Below are 26,624 nucleotides of genomic sequence, written 5' to 3'. Positions count from 1 at the left end.
AACCCCACCCCTGCTGATGACAGAACCGCTCCGTCATCAGCTGCGGTGGCGCTGTGCTGATGACGGAGCAGTTCCGTCATGGTACGCGCGACGCTCCTGCGCGGCGCGAATTCCGCGCCTGCGCTGAGCGTTATATTGAGCGGGCGGTGCCATGACGGAACCGCTCCGTCATAAGCACAGCGCAACCGACACTGGTGACGGAGCGGTTCCGTCACCAGCATGTGCCCGCCGCATTTCCGCCCCGCCCCCTTAGCACTGCGGTGGAATAGCCACCGCAGTGAAGGGGTTAATACAACTTTTTACAAACAGCTATAAAATAAATAAACAGAACCTTACCTTAAGCTGCGGCATCCCCGGGCAGCCCTCCTCACCTTCATTGCCTTCTCGGTGAAAACTGCACATGTGCGGTGAAGGACTGGGCTATTCTAAGGCCCAGCGGTGCCAGGGGACAACACCTGAAACCTTCGTGGGTTACCTGTTCCGGCGTACAAATGACAGAGACACGGGACACTTCCTTCGGCGTCAAAGATCGAGGTTTATTTACTGCAGGGAACACAGAAGTCACAAGAAGTACAACACGTGTAGGTTCTAGGAGACTGCTTCAAATTGCAACTGTGGATCGCTCCTTTTATACAGATTTCTGTCATAGAACAACATTGCGAACAAAAGGTTACAACTTAGCTCCCACAGTAAAACTTCAGAAGGGTCGCTTTCATGTATTCAGTGTCCCGGAACATAATTACAGTAGCATCGCCGGTTCCCAACTGTAAAAGTACGTCTTCCCACCATTAGTACATTCCATTCCGGCTGTAAACGAGTTAAGGAAGAGTCAGAAAACAGGTGCAAAGGAAGACAAGGATAGTCAACAGATTTAAAAGAGTGTAGGGGGGATATCGGAAACACGATTGTAAGATCAAAGGAGACATGCCTAACGAATGCACGGCTGAAACAATAGACCGGCACGGCAGGATGAGCCTCGAGCGGGGCCTTCTGCCTTTGCAGTGTCATCCCCCAAGTCATAAAGACACCCTAAAAGGAACACGTGTCTTCCACAAGAGTTTGGGAATCCCAGGGTCACGAAGCAGACAATGTCCGTTTGCTGGCTACTTGAGGGCAAGAAACAAAATGGATGCCGTGGGTTCAGATGAAGAAAACAAAGAAACGGACGAACAGTTTAGGTCAGCATAGCGAAAACGCGTACACCCACTAAACTCGTCATTTGCGGTTCATAGATACCAAACTCGTCCATATTCGAACGAGTCGAAAACACCATTTACAATTGTCACGGAACCTCAGACGCTCCTTTTGCCCTCATAAAGGCAAGCACTAGTCGATATCAGAATCGATCTCGATATTCATCAAACAATCCAGATGTTGCTGCAACATCATTCTATCCATCAGTGCTTCCTTGGTAACAGATGGCCGTCTTATACACGTCGTAGCACAGAGGCCACATAAGGCAGGACCACACTGTACGCAAAGACAACACGTGAACAGAAATGCTACAACAACCCCAATCAGATCATCAGAATCTTCCTACCCCACGTCGACATCAGGCCCCAAAACCATCCTAGTAGCGTCCAATCACCTACGTCCACGTGTATGGACTCGGAGATCTTATGCAACTTCGAGATGGCTTGATAGACAGTTGGAGCGTTATCAGGGATGAAAATGCAGCAACTCGAATGGATCACCTTACATACACCACCTCTATCTGCAAGAACAACGTCTAAAACCATACGGTTTTGTAACGTCATAAGCCTATCCGCCTGAAGCTCTGCTGTCAGATTACCAAGGGCACTGGCAGTGATATTAGCAGTCGATTCCACCACTCGAGTCAACTGTCTCAGGTTCCTACTATTGATCATAGGTCCCCAAAACGGCAAGAAACTCTTGAAGAAGTCTCCTGCTTCTTGACCGGCAGTGTCTTCTTCGCTAATCACGCCTCTCACAACTCTGGTCTTGTAATAATCCGACCCAACAGTGAAGGTCGGCGGCAAAAGATTCGCAATATAACAGGTGCCCGAGAAGTCACGAGGCAAACATGTATATGCGCGGTCATAACATACAAAGTATGTACCCTTGGCAGTCAAAAGAACAGGGGAAGAGGCCGTTGGTAAAACATATGTTTCAGTACAGGCACTCCTCCCGAGCTGAGCTCGCGGACTTCGGCCAAGACTTTTCAGACAGAAGTTACCAAGGTGGGGTACGATCCAGATCGGAGACGAGCTTTTAAGCTGCCGATCACCCACTGACATACTATACTTAGCCTCACTCAGATCTCTGTATGCTCGCACCTCTTCCTCTGGGATAAGTGATGCGTCAAAGATATCTCTATCTAAATCAGCAATTGCTCTCGCCAAAGGCTTGTGGTACGGGCCAGGACCATGATCTGCAGTGCGTGGCTCTCGATGGGGGTAGGAATCTAGTGCACTACGAAACATAGTTTGGAATGCTCGAGCTGACCCTGGGAACTATAAGGAAGGACCAAGTACGGAATTCCCCTATCCATGGTATGTGGCATTAAACCACACACCCAGCAGTTGGTAGTATTCATCACCAACTGATGTTGATGAAGAAGCTGGACAAAGGAGTTATTCATGAATTCCGCACGTCTAACCTGTTCGTGTTGAGGTAGAGGGTGAAAGGAATGTGGAGAAACAGTGGGAGAAGATTTTGGTTCAAAAGAAGGAGTAGGTATAGCAGAAGGCAATAGCAATTGTATTCCATAATATACTCCACCCACCAATAGCATGGAAACAGTCAAGAACAACAGAAACACCTGAAACAGAAAGCACTTAGTTCGTATGACCCTGTGCAGTACTGATCTTTGCGCTAGAGTCTTCTCCATTTCTGACAACTTTGAGAATTCCATCCTCTAAAAACCGTCTGCAACGTTTTTGACGCACTTCGTTCTGAGTAGCGATTATCAATTCCCAGGAGTTCCTAGGAATCAACAAAAGTACCGACCTAGTGTCAGGAACCTGCTAAACAGAAGGAAGTACCCGCACGGCCCTACGGTCAACCCGGATGCGAGGTTCTTTAATCAAACAGTCAATTATAATACAAAAATCTCCTAGCTGTGGAAAAAGAAACATATGTGGGGAAGAACTCAGAAATCATTGGAAGGTGCAATTGCTCATACAGTTCAAAGTGACAACAAGGGGGTAACGTGAATTTTCAAAAAGGGGAAAAGCAAAAAGATATTTATTAGTCTTTGGTATGAGAACGAAGAAAATATCTGCTTCTTCCAGGACGAGTCTAATCTTCGAATAATTGTTCAGGTTGCGGAACAGAGTCCTGTTGAGCAGGGGATAGTTCAAGTCTTGGGTTTTCCAATGACAAAGGTCCAACAAAATTATCTGATTGTACTGAAGTGTCTGCTACAGGCTGAGCGTCACTGAACGGCACAAATTTCACCGGAGTTTCTGTTTCTGTTGCGGTGATACCAGTTCTCACCCACGAATCCGCTGGTAAAGGTATTGGCACCTTCTTTGTGTGGGTGGCATACACCCAATTTTTGCGGCCTTCCAAACGAACTGCAGTTCTCATGGCGAGAAGAACCTGGTATGGTCCAACAAATCTCGGCTCCAGGTTCCGCTTCTGGCCAAAATTTCTGGTGAGGACCCAGTCACCCGGTTGGAGCCGATGTCCAGGACCCTCTGTCTGTGCCGGCAGTGCTTCAAAGACCTGTTGATGAATTAGCCTCAGTTTAGCAGTCAGATCATGAAGATAATCAATTAACATTGGATACTCAAAACTGTCGAAGGACCTGGGACTAGGGACCCCCCAAATGTTTGCAGGACGGCCGAACACAATCTCATATGGGCTAAGCCCTACTCGAGAGTGTACAGTCGTCCTGGTTGATAAAAGAGCCAGAGGCAAGGCATCAGGCCACGACAACCCAGTCGTAGCCTGAATCTTTGCGAGTTTCAATTTTAGGGTACCATTGTACCCTTCAACCAAACCTGCTGACTGGGGATGATTGGCGCTGTGGGATTTTTGTGTGATTCCAAGGCCCTTACACACACTCTTCATCACACTCCCCACAAACTCACTTCCGTTATCAGACCATACAATCCGTGGCATTCCATACCGAGGAAAGTATTCCTTCAGTAGGACTTTCGCTGTGGACAGAGCAGTATTATCTTTGAGAGGATAGGCTTCGATCCATCTGGAGAATGCGCAAACCACAACTAAGACGTACTTCAGATTATTACATCTCTCCATATGGATGAAGTCCAGTTGGATAACCTCAAAGGGACATGTAGGAGGAGCAAAGTGGCCGGGCGGGGTAGGAGTGCCCTTGCCAGGATTGTACATCATACATACCATACAATTCTTAACCACTCTCTCAGCACATTTAGCGATACCATCATTCTTCCATACAGGGGACAGCAACTTACAGATACCTTTCGCGCTAATATGTGACAAGCCGTGAGCCATTGTCACAACGGCTAGCACATACGCATCTGGCAACATCCATCTCTGATTTTCCGACAAATCAATCCAACATCCGTGCGCATCTAACTTTCCTGTGCTCTCCTTCCACTTAGTCTTTTCGGTTCCGGTGGCCTCATTCTGAATCGTTTTCACGCTCTCAACAGTGTCCTCACACATACCAGTCTCTGCAGGCCACCTTACTGAACTCGTCACATACATTCGGGTTGCAAGGTTTCTAGCTGTCTCTTTAGCAATTTCACCCGCAAACGCGTTACCACGACCAACGTCATCCGTCACTTTTCGGTGCGCACTACATTTAATAATCGCCACCTGCTTAGGCAATGTAAGTGCGTCTAAAAGATCGTTCACGAGCTGTCCGTTTTGGATCTTTGTGCCATGCGATGTCATAAAGCCTCTCTCTCGCCACAATCGACCAAAGCTATGTGCAACGCCAAAAGCATATTGGCTATCGGTAAACACATTCACTCGCTTTCCCTTCGACAAAACACACGCTCTCGTCAATGCAATCAACTCTGCCGCCTGCGCGGAATTCTGATTCAATCTCGCAGTTTCCACAACCGTACTCAACGTTACCACAGCATACGCAGTCGTCACATCACCATTCGGCAACTTAAAACACTAACCATCAACATACAAGGTACCATCGGGATCTGCCAATGGAGTGTTTTTTAGGTCAACACGACCCTTCGTTTCTTCCTCAGTTCGCAAATAACAATCATGTGGTGGTACCTCATCTGATTCCATCTTAATTGGCAACAACGTCGCCGGGTTTAGGACATTACAGCGTTTTATTTGAATATGACTTGCCAAAAGCGTCAACTCGTAACCGGACAACCTTGCGCTCGTCAAGTGTTGAGTTTTTGTACGATTTAAGAGAGTGTCAACTGCATGCGGAACCATCGCCGTAAGCATATTATCCATGACCAATCCTGCAGAATGGTTTTGCTAGCAATGAAAAATTTGGAATCCATTGCCTGCAGTATGACGTGATACCTAGAAAGGCACGCACATCTCTCTGAGTTGTTGGCACAGTCATTCGAGCGATCGCTGCAATTCTCTCTGGGGTCAACCTTCTTCCCTCCTTTGACAATAAGTGACCTAGATAGGCTACTTCTTGACAACAATATTGCAGTTTAGAAGGAGACACCTTATGATGGAAGTCACAGAGATGCTGTAACAGCGACACCGTAGCAGTTTTGCAGATCTCTTCTGTGTCAGCAGCCACCAGCAAGTCATCAACATACTGGATCAAGGCCGCACCAGCCGGTAACAAAAACGCATCCAGTTGACTCTTCAGGGCTTGGCTGTATATCGATGGACTCTCACAGTAGCCCTGGGGAGCGCGTTTAAACCTAAAGCTGCGACCTCCTAATGAGAAACCAAATAGATCCCTGCTTTCCTCAGCAATCGGAATGCTAAAGAAAGCATTCTTCAGATCGATCACTGAGAACCAAGAAGCAGAGGCTGGAATCAGAGTCAGTAAAGCCGTAATGTCAGGCACCACAGGAAATTGTGGAATCACAATTTTGTTCACCTCCCGTAAATCAATAACAAAACGGTAAACAGGAGGCTTGGATGGATCAGTACGTTTCAAGATAGGTAACACAGGACTATTACACACGTTTCCCCGAGTCTCCTCGATAACATCTTTATCGATCAAATCATAGATGATCGCTAACAACGCTCGTTCTCCATCAAGGGAGATACGATACTGGGGAATACGTGGCAATCGCACATTCGACTTCAGTTGAACAACATAAGGAGAGATGTCAAGCAGGCCTACGTCATTGGGACCCGTTGCCCACAAAGATGCAGGAAGAGAACTCAATTCCGGTGGGAGCTTATCAGATGACAAGTACATAGGAAAGATCACTTTCTGACCCAAAGTAAGCTCCACTCCCGCAGGAGAACAGTACAAAGTCGCATATAACCGTTTCAGCAAATCCAGGCCCAAAAGATTTTCACCACAACCAGTAGTCAAAATCAAGGGTGCTTTCAGCTCATGAGGCCCGATTGTAATTGGCAAAGGTTTAGAGACCGGATTGCTACCAGGGGCGCCAGAGAATCCAACGGAAACATTTGTTAAGCCAGACAAAGGTGCGCCAGGGAGTTTCGAATGCATGATGGAACTTTTCGCTGCACCAGTGTCCAACAGAAAAGGCTCAACTACGCCCGATGTGGCAACTGCGACGTAAGGCCCTCTCTGATCAACCGGAACTGATACTACTCCCTCTCTTTGTCTGTGGCTGTCCTAGTAGGTACCGTCATCGATATCATGCTCGATGTAATAATCATCCACATGATACTGTGCAGATCTACCTAACGAAGAACATCGCTGATCAAAGCAATTATTTGAATCTGATGAATTATTAGAACGCTCATTTTAATTTTGAGTGACACCACGACCTCTACCTCGCGAAGCCTGTTGAGGACCACTACGACCTCCTCTAGCTGAACCACCATTATTGCGGTCACGCAAAACCGGACAATCAAACTTCAAATGACCCTCACCTCTACAATATGCGCATTGATTGTATCCGAGCATAGATCTCGGCGTGAAAGAGTCATTCCGTGACTGTGACCTAGCAAATTGTGATTGCGATCTATTCCGCTGCTGAGAGTCATTTTGATTTGAGCGCGGAGGATACGCTTGCTGTAACAGAACTTTTGCTTTAAGATCTTTCGTCATTTTATCCGCACGATCATTTTCCTCCTTCTCCCTATTTTCATAATATTGAGCCGTGGCTAATATCTGAGCAGAGGTAGAAACAGCCCACGAACTCTCTGAATTCTTTAATTTGTTGCTAAGGTCAGGCAACAAATTCGATACGAATTTATCTACGAACAGCCTCTGACCTCCCTCAGTACTCATATCCTGACCACTGTGATCGATGAATGCCTCCTCAAATCTGGTAAAGAAATCGGAGACACTCTCGTCCTTCTTTTGCTTACAAGCAGACAGTTTATCCCAATTGACTTTCATCGCTGGCATAAGTGTCTTCATTAGTGTAATAATTCTTTGAGGCAAAGCCGTAATTAACTGCTCAGGCTTAGCCCCACCAACCTGCAATGCGTCAGCCGCTACAAGCGCAGGCCAATCACCACCTAACTCAGCTGCGTGATTTTCTTGACGGATTTTCGCCCAAACTGGTTGAGGTACTGCGTTGCCGAACAACATGTCGATGTCGGCAAGATTCGTGATAGTGGCATCCACTAATTGAGACAACTCTTTATAGTATCCTGCAGGATTCTTGTGGGGGTCAGGCAAAGATTGTTTTACCTGCAAAACTTCCGAGCGCTTCCACAGGAGGTGTATCCAAACTCTCTGGAAGTGTGGCAAAATTGCAGGATTAGCAGCGGCTTCACCTGGCATCCACACTGGGGGAACTTCGCGCATGGGATACTGACCAGGCGTTGCCATCCACTCCTCAGTTTCATATTTAAACAATGCTCGAGGTATTACAGTGGGACGAAAAGATAGAAGATGTTCTACAGCACGTCGAACATTACTACCCACAATCATACCACTCGAAAACTGATGCTGAAGTTCAGTTAAGTCGGACGGTACATTGTTTACCTCATCATTTTCTATCACCTCACGTAAACATTTACACATTTCCTCAAACACAAATCTCTGTGTGGGCTCATTGAATTGAGAGAAGGTGTCAAAAATTATGCGCGGGGAATTTTTAACAGGATACCTAATCCAATTACCCGCCATTTTTATCAGCGTATCGCTTTCCCTACCACCAGGAAGTTGACTTCGTCGTTGAGGAACATCAGAAACATCGGACCCAAGAATCGGTCCAAGAAGAGAGTAGAAATTAGCAACAATATTAGGAATACGTCGTCGAACAGACGGAGAAGAAGAAAGAAGTAAAGGGGCAACAACAGGAGGGCCAAATACAGGAGCAGCAAGGGCAGTAGGAGTAGTCAAAAGAGCAAAAGTAGCGGGGACAGTAGACTGAGAAGGTATACGCAGTGGAGCAGTAGGAATAGTAGCAGGTAGTGGAATAGGGACAAGAGGATTCGCAAGAACAGGACCAGCGACAGGCTGACCAGCAGCTGCCGGAACGACGGGTTGAGGAACAGGGGGAACCACAGGTGCTGTAGTATTATTATTATTATTATTATGTTTCTTATATAGCGCCAGAATCGACCCCCGAAGGGGTATCTCCGCGCTTGCCTTGGGAACCCGTCCTGGCTTTTCCCTGTGAGATAGCCCCTGCAGGGCATCCCCAAGTGAAAGCCAGGCATCCCGCCGCAGGGGGGCTGTTGTGGAGATTAAGCAAGATTAATGCCCAGAGTTGCAGAGTGTGAACCCATGATTAGGTCAGGCACCGAAGCGAGAATTATCGAGTCCATGGACATTTGAGATCAAGACCCTGCCGCGTCGGGAATTGAACCCTGGTCCCGGGTCTGACCTCTGCTTCAGGGTCTGCCTGCTCTAACCAGTGAGCCACACTTCTCCACATATGGAGGTGGCGACTTTAGTAGGTAGGACAACAAAGGGTCCTCTACTGCTTCCTCTCCCTTGGTGTCTGTACTCGACGGTAAAACAGGATAACACTTATCCACCGCCATACGTTGTAGTCTATCAAAAACTTCCTTTTCCTTCTCTTCTTTGTCTCGCTGAAACTGCTCTGCATTTCTCATTGTTGTAACGATACCTTCCCTCTTATTACATTTAAGCTGTTTGATTTCCTTCTGTTTGGCTTCTTTACGCCATAACCGAAAGGAATCAAACATAGCCGGCCTAGCTTTCCTTTTAAACAATTTAGCTTCAAGATTATCCAAAATTGGGGCTTTGAAACTACCATGAGGTGGCCAACTAAGGACACCGTCATCTTTAGTGTAGCGGACCCAGCAATCATTATATGCAATAGGACCCACTCCATGTCGACTATATAACTCATAGACAGGAGTTCCAACTGGAGGTATCGGACATGAGTCCTCCAATCGGGAATCCGCACCACAACCTTTAAAGCAGCTAAACAAAGTACTATGGCCAGGCATCGTGCACACTAACCGAGTTTCACAAACGTCAAGGGTTATTTGGATTACGATGTCCTCGCAAAAATGCGAAACCCTTGGTTTTTGGCGATTGCAATCGTCAAATAAAACCACTAAGAACCAAATACTAAGAACCACAAATGCAATGGAACCATGCAAAACAACCAAGCACCAACAACAACTAAGAACTCTGGGAGCGACCCACAAATACTTAACTGAAAGAACAATGGCGTCACCAGGAAGGCCGGTCTATCGTCTCGCTGTACCAAGGACTACGCCAGGCGCCAAAACAGGTCGACAGTCAGGGCATCAGTCCGTCGCAGCCGTCAGGAGGCGGGGATCTTCGTGGGAAAAGTCTTCGGGCCACTTATTTCGACAACAGGATCGATGAAGCGGGGTGCACCTTCCCTCGGAGATTTCACACGAAGTTCCTCACGATCGTCGGGCTTTGGACCGGTACCGCTGATGTCGCCCTACGTTGGGCGCCAACTGAAGGACTGGGCTATTCTAAGGCCCAGCGGTGCCAGGGGACAACACCTGAAACCTTTGTGGGTTACCTGTTCCGGCGTACAAATGACAGAGACACGGGACACTTCCTTCGGCGTCAAAGATCGAGGTTTATTTACTGCAGGGAACACAGAAGTCACAAGAAGTACAACACGTGTAGGTTCTAGGAGACTGCTTCAAATTGCAACTGTGGATCGCTCCTTTTATACAGATTTCTGTCATAGAACAACATGGCGAACAAAAGGTTACAACTTAGTTCCCACAGTAAAACTTCAGAAGGGTCGCTTTCATGTATTCAGAGTCCCGGAACATAATTACAGTAGCATCGCCAGTTCCCAACTGTAAAAGTACGTCTTCCCACCATTAGTACATTCCATTCCGGCTGTAAACGAGTTAAGGAAGAGTCAGAAAACAGGTGCAAAGGAAGACAAGGATAGTCAACAGATTTAAAAGAGTGTAGGGGGGATATCGGAAACACGATTGTAAGATCAAAGGACACATGCCTAACGAATGCACGGCTGAAACAATAGACCGGCACGGCAATATGAGCCTCGAGCGGGGCCATCTGCCTTTGCAGTGTCATCCCCCAAGTCATAAAGACACCCTCAAAGGAACACGTGTCTTCCACAAGAGTTTGGGAATCCCAGGGTCACGAAGCGGACAATGTCCGTTCGCTGGCTACTTGAGGGCAAGAAACAAAATGGTCAACCTCAGAGGGTGCCCGCACATTCGCATTTCTCACGGGAAATACACAGGCGCAGTTTTCACTGAGAACACTATGAAGACGAGGAAGGCTGCCCGGGGACGCTGCAGCTTAAGGTAAGGTTATTTTTATTTATTTTATAGGCGTTTTTTAAAAGTTGTATTCATTGTAAATAGGGCGGGTGGGAGGCAGGGGCTGGCCAGCTCCCCTCCACCGCGGAGTGTGCAGAGATTTGCCTACTCCACGTACTCCACGGACCGCGGAGTAGGCAAATCTCCGCACATGCAGCAGGTGGAGAGGAACTTTCTGCCCAAGGCTAATTGTCACAATGCACGGTAACCAATAGGGAGCCAGATCACTCATTTAAATACTTGCCCAGCATTCAATAAAGAAACAGTAAGGACTGTTCACATTGTCGTGCTTGGGGACCATACAACATGTAAACTGTCTGAGAATCGTGGTGCTTGACTATTTCTTTCTAAATCTTTTTAACATAATATTTTAGGAGTCCTGAGAAATGGAGTATTTAGAAATCAATCTTCAGAAAAAGAACTGAAGACAAACTATTTGACTATCATGGTATTTCTCTTCTGGACATTTTGACACTGTGTTTGCCAAGCTGTCATAAAATCACCTTGAAGGCTAGTAAAACGAATTCTGCCCATAGATCAGTTTAGCTTTAGGGCAGTACACTGTACAATCGATGATGCCTTAACACTAAGGGTTGTATTTAAAAAATTGCCGCTCACCCGTGTTAGTAAGCTGCAATTTTCTTAACATTGCCTATCACTGAAAACTATTGCCCTGTTAGAGACGTATGTACAATACATCACCACATGGCAATAGTATCAGCTAGTTGCTGCTAAAATTACCACTTACACTTGCGTCAAGGTGATAAAGCTTTTGACGCTAGCATGAGAAAAGTGATGAAAGGCCAATTAGCGGCGACAAAACTCATGTTAGTCAGCTCAATGTCCCTTTTCCGCCTCTAGAGGCAAAAATAGCCAATAAGTCCATCTCCAATACTAAAAATAAAATAAAAACAATTGAATATCGAATGGAGGAGCCAGGGAAATGTAAACAACCCCCCAAAATCCCCCAACAGCCAGGATGACAAGTAGGAGCCCTAGGGTAAGAGGAAATGCAAATTCAGGGCTCCATTTATGTAAAGAGGTGCATCGCTCGGGGAAAACCAGTGATGAAGCACTTTGCATAGCACCATCCTTGCAACACCATGGCAGCCGATGCCTGGAAGAGTGGACAATTTCCGGGGCCAGGAGGCCTCGCTGAGCCTGCGTCTGAGATCCAGAGTGGGAGGTGGCAGTGTTGTGGAGCCTCAGTGACCTGATGGTGGAGGAGGGCCATGTTAGGCACCAGTCTGTGGGCTGTGGTGGTAGACATTGAGGTGTTGGTGTTCGCCCTTACCTGGTGGTGAAGTCTGGCAGGTCACATGGAGACACGCTACTGTCCTGTGTGAGAAGACTTCCTAGTGCCCCTTAGAGCTGTGAACAGAAAAGGTGCTCCTGCACACCAAAGTAGGGAGGTATGCATCACATAACATATGCTACCACTATACCGGGGTGCACAGAGGAGATTATCAATCGTGGCCCATGCCTCTTTGCTTCCAGGCCGGAGGAAGTGGTGCTGCCCGGATGGTGTGGAGGGTAAGGCCCCTGAGCTGTGCCAAACTTGTGTGGTGGGAGCACTGCAACTTCACACCTAAGGGGGCCCTGTTGCATCACCTGCATCAGTATGCTCCCCAGTGGACTTGGCTGTACCCAGGCTTGTGAAATCCCCCCTGGCTGAGGCTCCTGCTGGCTGAGGCACAGTTTTTGTGAGAGTGCAGTGGATTGAGCCCCTGTGTCAATGTCCAGGTGAGGAGAAGGTGTAATGTGTAATGGAGGAGGCCTGGGGGTCGAGATGGGCAAAGGTCTAGTGGATGTTGGTGGTGCACACTGTGCCCTGAGCAATCCCTGCGCTGCTGCAGACCTACATCACAGAGGGTACCGCACAAGACTGTTGGAGGACTCCACTTACTGTCTCAAGTCACTGAGATCGGCCATTGAGAGCAGTAGGTGACAGGGGCACAGGGCCGGTTTGGGCCCAGGCCCTTGGGTATGCAGCTTGATACTCTGTTACTTGCGGGGGGACTGGGGAACACAGAATGTGTTTTCCACTGTTAGATCGGAAGACGCAACTGGGTGGTGCGGCCTTCCCTTGTCCCCTGTTAGTTGTCTTTTGGGTGTACAAGTGGACTAGCTCTTCCCACAGCACTGCACTGTCTGGTAGCTGCTGCTGCTGTCCCCATCTGCTGCTGATGGTTCTTCTGACCCGGAGGCCAGGTGTTTGAGTTCCTCCTCTACCCGCAGGCTCCTGCCTGTGCCTCATCCCTGGTGGTCCAGTGGCAGAGTGTCAATGCTCTCCTTCTTGACTGTCCTCCTGTCCCTCTTTTCTGCTGTTCCTGTCCCTCTTTCTGCTCTTCTCCATTGCTTTTTTACCTTTGGCTTTTTTTCTTTGCTTTGCTTGGCTTTGTTTTTCCTGTGGTCTTTTCAATTTTTTCCAGTTTTTTCCCTCATTGCTGCTGTAATCCCCCACGGCCCGTCTCCTTCAGTGTCCTTTCCCATACTCCCCACCTCCCAGCAGCCCAGCCCCCTCACAGTACTACTTAATGGTGGCCACTTTTTTCAGCCATGCACAGCGGGCATGCCACTGGTGCTCCGAAGGCAAGCCCATCTGTGTCCCTCCGCCCCAGGACCGTGCCCAACACCAGGGACCCTGCCTCTTGAACACTCCACCACTATGACACCAGCACCCTCCTCGCCCTCAACTCTGGACAGAATACCCTTGCACCCTTTGCCATCTGAAACTGCCAATGCACCTTCTGCCACATCAATACACCGGCACCTCTTGCCACCCAGCCAACCAACAGCATAGCTGACCGACTCAATTGCATCCTTCTCAACGTGAGGTCCCTCCACAAACATGTCACAGAAATGTGGGACCTCCTCGTTGACCCCTCTACAGACATCACCTACTTCATGGAAATGAGGACCAACCTCTGCTCCGGACCGGACATTGCCATCCATGGCAGCTACAAAATCACCCGCAAGGACCACCCCGACCGCTCAGGAGAAGTCATTGACATTGTCTCCACAAGCACACTCCGACTGACCAAGCACTCTAATGACCCAACGGTGACCATGGAACACCTCCACTTCCAGAACCGGACCAAACCCAAAACCACCCTCTCTGGCACCCTCATCTACAGGCTTCCCGGCCCATGACCCCATTCCAATCACATTGTAGAACTCATCACACCCCAGGCTCTCCCTTCCACTGACTATATCCTACTCATAGACCTCAACTTCCACCTGAACAACCCCAGTGACCAGAATACCACTACCCTCCTGGAGAACTTAGCCAACATCAGACTCAAGCAGCTAGTCACTGTATCAGCCCTCATAGCCTGACACACGCTCGACCCCATCTTCTGCGCCAGCTGGAATCTCAACTACAGCCACACTACCGAACTCTCCTGGACCGACCATCATTGTATACATCATGCCTTCACCACTCCCACTGTACACCCTCACCATCAAAGCTGGATCAAGGCCATTGAATAACTTTGCATCAACTCCCTCAGCACCACCACTGCACCATCGCTTACAGACGTCAACAATGCAGGGCGCAACTCCAACTCCGCTGACACCCTGGTTCAGTCTTACCCTCCACTAGTACAGACGCACCTGCATACGTCTCGAGATGGGATGGAGCCACAACAATAGCGATGAAACTCACACAACCCTCAAATCCACTATCAGTGCACAACACTTCGTCATGAAAACCACTAGGAAAATGACCCTACAAGACAAAATCAATGCCAACTTACACAACAGCAAGGAACTCTTCGCCAACATCAAGGAGTTCACCAGGTTCAACAGTGAGTCCACAGATGCCCCTCCCTCCCAAGACCTTTGTAAAAAACACAGCACCTTCTTCCACCACAAGATTAGGAAGATCTACAACAGCTTCAACACCCCAGATCCGGCCATCATGCCCGTCACTATTGTACACACCCAAGCTGCACCCCAACAACTCCACTGGACCCTGCTTACAAGAGCACACCTGCTCAGGACCATGAAGAGCATCCTTTCAGTTGCACTGACAAATCCCTGCCTGTACCATAACTTCCAGAGAGCAGCCGCCAACATCTCCCCCCAGGTTTGCCACACCATAAACTATCCATCGAAACCACCACCTTCCCCGACGACTGGAAATACGCCATGATCAACCTTCTGCTGAAGAAGACATCCTCGGACCCTACAGACCTCAAGAACTTCAGTCCAATCTCACTCTTCCCCTTCCCATCCAAGGTCATAGAGAAGGCATTCAATGCATAACTCTTTGAGTTCATCGAAGTGGACCATGTACTGGACACCTCCCGATCCGGCTTTCGATGCAACCACAGCACAGAGACTGCACTCCTTGCTGCCACAGATGACAGCCACTCCCTGCTCGACCGGGGTGAGACTGCTGCCCTTTTCATGTTAGACCCCTTGGCCACCTTTAACGCCATCTCTCAACGCACCCTAATCACAAGACTCCATAAATCCGCCATCTGCAAGAAGGCTTTGAACTGGATGTACTCCTTCCTCACCAGCCAGACCCAGTGAGTCAGACTACCACTGTTCCTCTTAGTACCCACAGTGATCAGCTGTGGAATACCCCAGGTTTCCTCCAGGAGCCCCACCCTCTTCAATGTATACATGTACCCCCTAGCAGCCATTGTCAGAAGCCACAGACTCAACATCATCTCCTACACCGACGACACCCAATTGATCCTTTCTGTTACCAATGAACCCATAACTACCAGAACCAACTTCCACAGTGGAATGAAGGCCATTACTATCTGGATGAAATACAGCTGCCTCAAGGTCAACTCAGACAAGACCAATTACTCATCCTGGCACCCACCACTTCAGCCTGGGATGACTCCTGGTGGCGAGACGCTCTAGGATGCCCCCACCCAGACGCACCACACACACAACGTCAGCATCATGCTGGACTCATCACTCACTATGAACTGCCAAATCTATGTAGTTTCCTCAGCCTGCTTCCACATGCTTCACTTGCTTTGTAAGAAATTCAGATGGATTTTATTCATAATCCATAAAGATGGTCATTCTACTCCAGCGTCACCCAGAAATAGCTAAAAAAAACTACAGAACGTCCTTAACGCCGCAGCCTGACTGGTCCTCGACATCCCCCGCCGCAGCCACGTAACCCAAAGCCAACTACAACTACACTAGCTCCCAGCCAATAAGAGTCACTTTTGAACTCCTCACTCACACCTACAAAATTTAAACGATGAAGGAGAAGCATGTCTGAACACCGGCTCGCATTCGAAGTACCCGTCAGACAACGGCGATCCTCCCAACTCACCCTCACCTCCATCCCCAGGTTCCACAAGACCAGAACAGGAAGTAGGTTGTTCTCCTACCTCTCCACCAAGACTTGCACCTCAGGCAATCTGTGTCGCTGACCCAATTAAGTAAGGACCTCACGACCTGGCTCTTCGAATGATCCTCCACCCAGTCTGACCAGCAGCTCCTCTCCCCCAGCACCTTGAGACCCTCATAGGTGAGCATCCACGCTATTGAAGTCCCTGATTCATTGATTGATTTCAATTGGTTCCCCCTGAAGGAAGATTCCTGGCTAACATACACCTGACTGGAGGAGAGGGGCCTGCTGGCCACACAGTACTGCACAGCATGTCATATATAGTGCTTGGGTGTCTGGAGCAACTATGGGCTTCTTGCACATGGGTGTGGCATTGACACCTGCTATCTCCTCCGTGTCAGTGGACCGAGCAGCTGGGGGTCACTGGCTGCCTGGGCAGGTTACAGCAGACACCCTGGATGCCGAACTAGACTTAGTACCTTGCGGCTGTGGAGAAAATAGTTACCTCCTTTGAACAAACGTGTACTTCCCTTGAGGGACAAAATCTCCTGGAAGAACAATGTGCAGGTGGTGGGTCTGCCCGAGGGAGCAGAAGGAGCTGAGGCAGTGGTATATACTGAGACATGGCTGGGTGATCTACTACCAGAAGTTGCACTCTCACCATTCTTTGCTTTGGAGTAGTTCCATCAAGTGCCGGCAAGCTGTCCGCCGCCAAGGACAGACCTAGTCCCTTTCACTTCTTCCGCCAACAGGGACTGTGATGCTGTCCTGAGAGAGGCACAGCTGGGGAAGGTGCAAGTGGATAACGCCACAGTACCTTTCTTCCCTGACTATGCCACAGGGGTGCAGAGGCTGAGGGGGTCATTTCCATTGGTTAAGCAATGTCTCCGAGAGTTGGGTATAAAATACTCCCTCCTTTTCCTGGCAAGGATGCGAGTGGTTTCAGATGGTGACACATGATTGTATGATAAAGCTGAACAGTTCTGGACCTGGCTGGAATCTACTGGTCACTAGGCGGTGCAGACAGGGAGGATTGAAGGGTCTGCACAACAAGCTGTCATTCGCGGAGCCAGTTGTACTGGGAGGCATAGAAGGAGTAGGCATCCCCGCCACAAATGCAAGCCACCCCCAAACTGAAGCAGGTTATACAAGAGAGGTTGAATGCAGCAGTGATGATGCATAATTGGACTCAGAGACAGGATCCCAAAACTTCCTCTAAATGCTCCTCCAGCGACAATGGCTTCACTGCAATGTGGCCATCCGGTGTGGAGTCCAGGTAGTCCACGGATGTGACTCCTCATATGGTAGATAACCTGATTTAATGTTTACTGGTTGTGCGTCTCACCATCTTCCACTGTTACAGACAGCTCAGGAGAGTCTCTGGTTTTCTGGGGGTCCTGGTCTCCAGCCCCCTGTGGCTGATGTTCCATGTATAGAGGTCAGCACTAAGGGTGGGCGTAGTTCGCGAAGTAGCGCTATGCGAAGCTACGCGAAGTGCACTTCGCACTACGCGAACTTCACATAGCACTACGCGAGCTGCGGACAATCATCCGGCACTGTGCAATCATTGAAAACAGCATCTTGCACAGTGCGAGCTGTAGTTTTCTGCTGCTTGAGTAGATTTTTACTCGAGTGGCAGCTGTCTCAACACGAACTGGTAGTTTCTCATCCCGAGCGGTCGCGAGCATGCGCAACCACTCGCAATGAGAAACCTGACCTCCCCACATTGAGAATCTCGCTGTGATGTCATTTTGCTTGCTCCCGGTCGCGAACATGACGTTGAGGACCGCGAACAAGCAAAAAAAATACCGCTGCACTACGCTACCCTGCTATACGCGTGTTCGCACTGTGCTACGTGCAGCACATGTAGTGCGAAGTTGCGCAAACTTTGCAAACTATGCAAGCGGAGCGTAGTGCTTCGCCCAGGTTTAGTCAGCACTTAAGGGTTTCAGGTCAAGTTGTAAACCAAAGGAAATGGAGCAGTTGTTCAGGTGTGCAATGCATAACAGGGGCGGTGATCTCCTTGTTCAAGTTCAAATTCAAGAATTTATATAGCGCACTACTCACCCAGAGGGTCTCAAGGCGCTTGGGGACGGGGTTCATTATTTATCGAATAGCCAGGTTTTAAGTTCTTTTCTGAAGGAGATGTGGTTCTGTGTAAGGCGGAGGTGCGTGGGGAGTGAGATCCAAGTCTTGGCAGCCAAGTAGGAGAAGGATCTACCTCCCATGGTGGATCTTTGGATGCGCGGAATTGCGTCGAGGCCTTGATCGGAGGATCTTAATTGGCAGGTGGGTGTGTAGAAGGATAGTCGAGTGTTGAGGCATTCGGACCCTAGCTTGTAGAGGTCCTTGTGTGCATGGGTGAGGAGACGGAATGTTATTCTCCTGTTGACGGGGAGCCAGTGGAGGTCTTTCAGGTGGCCAGTAATGTGATTTTGGCGAGGGATGTCCAAAATGAGTCTCGCTGATGCGTTTTGGATACGTTGGAGTTTTTTCAGTAATTTGGCTGTAATTCCGGCGTAGAGGGTGTTTTCGTAGTCCAGTCGACTCGTGACTAGTGCGTGGGTGACAGTTTTTTTTGTCTCGGAGGGGATCCAACGGCAGATTTTTTTGAGCATACGAAGTACGTTGAAGCAGGAGGATGAGACGGCGTTGACTTGTCTGGTCATCGAGAGTGAGGAATCTAGGATGAAGCCCAGGTTGCGTGCGTGATCTGTGGGTGTGGGTGCTGTGCCCAGAGCCGAAGGCCACCATGAGTCGTCCCAGGCAGAGGGGGATGATCCTAGGATGAGCACCTCCGTTTTGTCTGAGTTAAGTTTTAGGCGGCTGGTTTTTATCCATTCGGCAACTTCTTTCATACCTTCGTGAAGGTTGGTTTTGGCGGAGTTAGGGTCTTTGGTGAGGGAAAGGATCAGCTGGGTGTCGTCAGCGTAGGAGATGATGTTAAGGTTGTGTTGACGCGCGATCGATGCGAGTGGACTCATGTAAACGTTGAAGAGGGTGGGACTGAGTGATGATCCTTGTAGTACACCGCAAATGACTTCGGTAGCCTCTGATTTGAATGGGGGAAGTCGTACTCTTTGGGTTCTTCCGGCGAGGAAGGAGACGATCCAGTCCAACGCTTTTCCTTGTATTCCGATATTGTTGAGGCGTTGTATGAGGGTGCTATGACAGACTGTGTCGAAGGCGGCGGAGAGGTCGAGTAGAATGAGGGCCACTGTTTCTCCGTTGTCCAGTAGTGTTCGGATGTCATCTGTGGCTGCGATGAGGGCGGTTTCGGTGCTGTGTTTGGCTCGAAAGCCATTCTGTGAGGGATCGAGGGAGTTGTTAGCTTCGAGGAAGGCGGCGAGTTGGCTATTGACGGCTTTCTCGATGACTTTTGCCGGGAAAGGGAGCAGGGATATTGGGCGGTAGTTTTTGAGTTCAGAGGGGTCTGCTGTGGGTTTCTTCAGGAGGGCGCTGACTTCGGCATGTTTCCAGCTTTCTGGGAAGGTAGCAGAGTTGAAGGAACAGTTGATGACATCTCGGAGGTGGGGTGCGATGATGAAGTCTGCTTTGTTGAAGATGTGGTGGCGACATGGGTCGGTTGGCGAGCCAGAGTGGATGGAATTCATAAGGTGGATGGTGTCTTCGGTGGTGATTGGGTTCCAGGCGTTGAGATTGTTGGAGGGCGGTATAGGTTCTGAGGGGGGTGGGTAGGATTGTTCGTTGGTATTGTTTTCGAAGCTGGTATGTATGTCGGCAATTTTGTTGTAGAAGAAGGAGGATAACGAATCGCAGAGGTCTTGGGAGGGGGTGATGTCGTTTGAGGCTGCGGTGGGGTTGGTAAATTCTTTGACGATATTGAATAGTTCCTTGCTTTTATGGGCATTGTTGTCGAGTCGATTCTTGAAAGCTGATTTCTTGGTGGATCGAATCAGCTGGTGGTGTTTGTGGGTGGCTGCCTTGAAGGTGGTCATGTTGTCGGTGGTTGGGTTTTTTCTCCATGTTTTCTCGAGAGTACGGCAAAGTTTCTTGGATTTTTTAAGGTCATCGTTGAACCAGGGGGCCTTTTTGCTGTCTTGTTTGGTGTGATGGTTTTTCAAGGGTGCTAATTCGTCAGCGCTGTGAGTGATCCACTGTTTGAATTTGATGGCAGCTTGGTTAGGGTCAGATGAGAGGGCGGGTGGGTTTTGGTTGAGCGATGTGAGGAGTTGGTCGGTGGTGATTTTGTTCCATTTTCTTCGGGGAATAGGTTGTGGGGGGTTGTGGGTCGAGGTGGTTTTGTAGCTGAAGTGAACACAACTGTGGTCCGTCCAATGGAGAGCTGTGGTGCGATCGAAGGAGATGTGTTTGCTGGAAGTGAAGATTGGGTCTAGCGTATGTCTGGCTGTGTGGGTGGGGGTGTCGACAAGTTGTTAGAGTCCGAGATTGGCTAGGTTATCCAGTAGGGTGGTGGTGTTGCTGTCGTTATTCTTTTCCATGTGGAAGTTGAGGTCTCCTAGTAGGATGTAGTTCTCGGAGGCATGTGGACTGATGAAGTCAGTGATGTCCTCGCTGAATTGTTTACGTGTTCCTGGAGGCCTGTAGATGAGGGTGCCTCTGACTGTGGTTCTGGGGTCAGTGTGGACCTGGAAGTGGAGGTGTTCGGCGGTGGAAAGGTTAGCTTCGGAGCTGGTCCTGATTTTGACGGTGTTTTTATGGACGATGGCGATGCCTCCTCCTGTTTGGACGGGGCGGTCTTTACGGATGATCTTGTAATTGTCCGGGATGCCTATGGCGATGTCGGGTGTTGATGATGCATTCATCAATGTTTCAGTGAGGAAGGCGACGTCTGGTGATATAACGTCAAGTAGATCCCAGAGTTCGGTGGCGTGTCTGTGGACCGAGCGGGTGTTCAGCAGGATGCACTTCAGGTGGTTAGGGTCGGACCTGTGTTTGGGGTTAGTGGTTGTGGTAAGGGTCTTGACGCTGGTGAATTTGCAGGAGTGGCATGCGAAGGGCCCATGAGTACATCCTGGGGCAGCTTCGAAGCATTGGGCAGTACGTCCGGGGTTAAGGGCTAGCAGGGTGGCTGCATCATACTTGATGCGGCCAGAGTGCGGTTTGCGGGGGCCAGGGGGTCTGGCGCTGGGCGCGGTCCAGGCGCGGACGGGTGTAGACAGGCTTACCTCTGGCGCACCTTCGACGCGGCCGCAGCGCGAGGACGCTGCGAATAGGTCCATCAGTCATAAATGGATAGAGGATAAATGGATGCACAACATCAATCAACTACGCAACACAGTCACCATTACACCATGGCACAAAGGTGCCTACATTGGCTCATGGCAGCCTTTATGCCTCAACATAAGAAAAAAATACAGTGGGACTTATTCATGAGCCACTTCCAACAGTTTAAAGCCGCTGGAAGGTAATTTTCTTGATTTACTTGCAGTGCGAATTTTGCACCACGTTGCGTCATAGTTAAAAAGGGACACATCTAAGCATTTGTATGACCTTGTGAAGCCCTGTGCCACATTATACCTGTGTCAGGTATGATGTATGCAGGGGTGCATTCCCACGCAACAAAGCCTTGTAGGAGTGGAGCAGTGAAACCTATCAGACTTCACTACGACAATTCTATGATGTCACTGCGTCAAAAGCTTATGCCTGTCTCATGGCAGGCATAGGGTGGCGCAGAGCCACAGGGATAGGCTGACCCCATGCATTTCTGGAGTTGCATCATGCTTTCGACACAACTGCAGCAATGCATGACTTTGGCACTGAGAGATACATCAGGATCCCAGACGTATCTGTCTTTATTAGAGAGGCGTACAGTAAATACGGCGCATCCATGGTGTCACACAGAGGGAGCAGTGAAAAGTGTTGTAGCACTGTTTTGTCACAATAGTGCAACACTTGTCATGAATTAGGCCCAGAAATGCACCCTATCCTATTTTTCGGACAAATTCCTGACCTTTTGTTTTGGCTCAGGGCAGCGCAGCAATATTCCTTGCAGCACTGTCCAGCACTCAAACATGTTATATGTGGACCCACGTTTTTGCACCAATTTTAAGACCAGCTATTTTTGATCATAAGAAATTGCCTCTAACTGTTTGTTTGCTTTTGCACTTTACAAATTTCACAGAGAAAATATGCATAGTCAAGGACTATGTGCAGAGAAGACTGTGGACTTGAGGGCAGTACAAAGCTGAAGACTCGGCACACCCATTTTAGTAACACAGCAAATGATGCATGGGCTTGCATCATGCCAGAACCAGAACCACCTTTATGCACCCAACAGTCATATGGGTCTTATTCAGGAAATGGGAGTTGACACATGCCCTGCACGTCAAACCTACTGTGCCTGTCTAGAAGCAATACACAGCTGGTTCAGATGTATGCAGTGCTGGCCTCTACTCAGAGCCTCATGCACAAAGCCAAAGACCATGAGTATCTTGTTCAATGGGACAGAGTTCAGCTGGCACAGGGGCTGGTCAAGGACTTGCTATAGCATACTGTAGTACAACAGGCTGGTTCAAAACCTGGCTGCTCTTTAAGTCATGTTCCAACAGTCTACCTTGAAAATGAAAAAAGTGAATTAAAAAATAGCACCTAGACAAGCCATGCGTCTGTAGGGTGTTTGTGTGGTATTTGACCTTGGCCAAAGGAGGATAGGCTATGGAACACATAAATTATAATCCTTCCTTTGAACAAGACAGGGGTGAAGCAACAGTCACTGTCTCAGCAATTGAGCTCTGTCTGCTTTTTTAGCATACTTTGAATACACTGAAGTTATTCATTGCCAAGAATAAAAAGGCCTATTGTTTTTTTGAGGAATACTTGCAATGTCTGTCAATAAACATTTAAATAAAGAAGTTATAATACATGGGATTCTTCAACCCTTGCATAAATGCCTGTCTCTAATTTCTAAAGAAAGAGATTACAACTGAACTGTAGTAAGCTATTGCAGTCGAGTTCTGCCATCACAATGCCTGCTGCCAGAGCCAGAAGCTAAGATGGAAGGCAGATCAGGCCTTGGAGCAGCTGTTTAAAGCAACAAAAGTGAAACGTTGGTTTTCTTTCTTCTGTTCTATTTTTCTATCTTACATTAATCTGAGAAGCTGTCTTTAAAGAAAAATAACATATTGAAATGTTTCTAATATATTTTAGCAAATATTTAAAAGGTTATTGATGTTTTTAATTCTCCTCCAGAACTTATTTTGTATTCTTCATGTTTGCAAACATGCTCTCTCTTGCATTTGAAAGAGCTAGGCACCAAGGTTTTAAGTCGTTTGTTGAAAAGGTGATGGTGTGACCTTGTATCCCCTGCTCTACATGATAAGGGTAGTGCAGGGTGACTTGCAATATCCTTATGATGTATAGCAGTGTGTGTTTATCCCTTCTATAATCAAATCAACATTAAAACAGTGTTGGGGGCGTGGCCTGGCAAGATGGCCGATCAGACGTAGACCGTCTCAGCTCCTGGTCATGCGCTGCTCCAGCCAGCTCTTGGAAACTGTAAATGTAAATGTAAATGTAAATGTATAGGCATTTATATAGCGCACTACTTACCCGGAGGGTCCCAAGGCGCTTCGACCGCTGCGAAACCCTTCCTGGCTTCCCTGAGAGATGGTCCCTTAATGGGTATCTCCAGGGTGAGACCAGGCATCCCCGGCGGTCTGGTGGGGCCGTTACTGAAGATGAGGCAAGCTAATGCCCAGAGTTGCCAAGTGTGAACGCTGATCAGAGTGGGCACCGAGGCGAGAGAATTATCGAGTCCGCTGACCCTGGTCCAGAAACCTGCCGCGCCGGGAATCGAACTCTGGTCCCGGGCCGTCCTCTGCTCTCGGGTCTGCCGCCTCTAACCAGTGAGCCACACTACTTCACTGCTCCCTTCACTGTAGAGCTTCCTCCGTGACACCCATGCTCCCTTCCTGAAGCAGAGAGTGTGGGCACCTGCGAGGCTGCTCCGATCGTTGCTGGTGCCGCGGGAGAGGCGAAAATCTGCAGTGTGGGGGATAAGGCGGCGGCGTACAGAATTGCAGTCAGAAACTTGCCGATAGCTGCAATCCCCAACAGGAGGTATGTCTGAAGGTCGCATCGCAATGAACCACAACGGCTGCCACTAGCTTAACATACCTGAGGGGGACTAGTTGGCGATATTGCATTGGAGTCGGCCCTCACCGCGATATTCCCTCCCGCGCCTGCCTGACCCTAAAATGGCGGCCGGAGGCGACCTGAAACTGACGATCACCACCTCCTATTGATTGCCTGAGTCCAACACACACTGCCTTCATGCGCCTAAAGCTGCCCCTGATATTACTAATTGCTGCATTCCTCCAATTAAAGCACCTTGGCTGACGACACCGCTGGATTGTCAGGGGGCCACGCAAGACGGCTCTGGATTACCACGAACCACCTCGCCTGCGGTGATGCCGGTCCCGTTCTCTAGTGGTGTCCATGCACCAGAGGTGGGCTCTGGCTCTGACGCCCCGCGCCTCCTGAAGATATCCGTAATTAGCAGTTCTGATCAGGTGTTTGACAATTACATCTGATGAAATTCCTCTTCACTCCAACCTGACTGGGCAAGTCTCAGATCATGCTTCCCCACATCAGATTGCAAATGCCAGTTGCACTTCTGTGCAGCGATAATGGCACCAGCTAGACAAGGTACAGCTTGCACAGTAAGTCCTTGGTCAGGAGATTACTATTCTTTCGCCGCTGCAGCGTCTGGTTGTCCAGCAGCCCACCACCTGGCTCAACCGCCTCGCTCGACCACCTGCATATAGCCACATGTAGCTTTGCCGTCTCTGCTAGCTTCTCAGGGGCCAGCCTGGTCCACTCCATATGCCATCGAAGAAGGCGATGAGCAAACCGATAAGTAAAGTGTCAGACTTCTTCGTCCCTCCAGACAAATGTCCGACACTGCGGGGAGACATGTCAGCCACAGCTATGGCAAACACAAAAGCGGACCTAATGGCTATCTTTAAAGACTTTAAAACTGAACTACGCAATGATCTTAGCCAAGACATCAAATCTTCTATAGATCAATTACGGACGGATCTAACGGAGCACTTGACCTCCCTTCAGCAAGACATGGACTCTGTAGGCACCAGGGTTCTAGATCTGGAGACACAATGTCAAGAGCAAGAACAACTCTCTACTAAACTGTGGGAAGATGTCTGCATCCTTCAGGACCAGCTACACCAGTCTCAACTCAAGATGGAGGACCTTGAAAATAGGTCACGGGTAGAGAACATATGTATTAGGGACCTTGAAGAGGGCACAGAAGGGCCCGACCTGTCGGCCTTTGTAGAGGGGCTGTTTGCAGAGATCCTGGCTCCCCAAATCCTCAAAATTTAGCTAGACAGGGTGCACTGCGTGGGTAACTTGCAGGTTGGTGAGAAGAAAAGGCCGCGCGACATCTTGGCAAAGTTCCACCCTTTCAAAGTGAAGAAGGTGGAGCTGCAGGCAGCCCAGGACAAATAGTTCCATCTCATTCCAAAATCATCCATGCTCTATCAAGACCTGGCCACGACAACGCTGGTGTAGAGACAGCTGTTTGGGGACATCACTACCAAACTGCGGGAGGATCACATTAGATACAGATGGACATATCCGTTTGGACTCAGTTTTGAATTTAAAAACAAATGCCGCCATATTACTGACTTAAAGGAAGGATTGGAGCTTCTGTGTCTCCCGTCTGACAACTCAGACCCCGCACAAGATAAAAATGGAGAGCATACCCGAGGGCCGCATTCGACCTCTTCCTGGTCTTTAGGCTCACGCAGGGGCCGCTGCTGAACTTCTAAAGACCGCTCCTGAGACGATGGGGTGTTTCTCTTCTATGCCGGGAATGGGTATCAGGGCTTCACGATCCTTTTCTCCTTGTCTTGTCCGACAACTTGGGAGGAGACCAGTGCCAACATATGTTCCCTGGCTATTATACAAAATGTTCGTCTATGGATATCCCTGGATCTCTACCTATGGGGCCTCCATCATCCGAGGGAGGAGCAGAGCAACCATGGACTGCCTTCTTTCCATATGTAAGAACAGTGCCTTTATCTTGTTTCTACAACTACTCTAGGTTTTGTGCTGGTACCACAAGTGTGGGGTGATCTTTTAGATTCACTGGGGATTGCATCATACTTTATTCTCCTTTGCAGTTGATCTGTATGTGACTTCTTCTTTGGGAGGGAACCTGTATTTGTAACAGTTTTTCAGTCGCATTCGGATGATGTTATGTTTTTCTTTTGAGTTTGGTGCCGGGATGGGCATGGACAGGGTCCTCGGACCCGTTGTCCACTCTGGTCTCCATGGGGGCTTAACACCCGCCAGCAGAGAGTTGATAGTGATTCTTGGTATCGCATTTATCTTTATGTTTGTTTTACTTTTATCGGGGATTTGGCGGGGTATTGGTGAGACATGGTGGTGGCTTATTAACATGTAGCTCTGGCAGGCCTTTTGACATCTTTGCACCTGCAGGTGAAGCGAAAGGGCAATTCAAGCTTCTTAT

Source organism: Lissotriton vulgaris, chromosome 3_1 (assembly GCF_964263255.1).
Source record: "Lissotriton vulgaris chromosome 3_1, aLisVul1.2, whole genome shotgun sequence".
Classification (NCBI taxonomy): domain Eukaryota; kingdom Metazoa; phylum Chordata; class Amphibia; order Caudata; family Salamandridae; genus Lissotriton; species Lissotriton vulgaris.
This window is presented reverse-complemented; position numbering follows the sequence as displayed.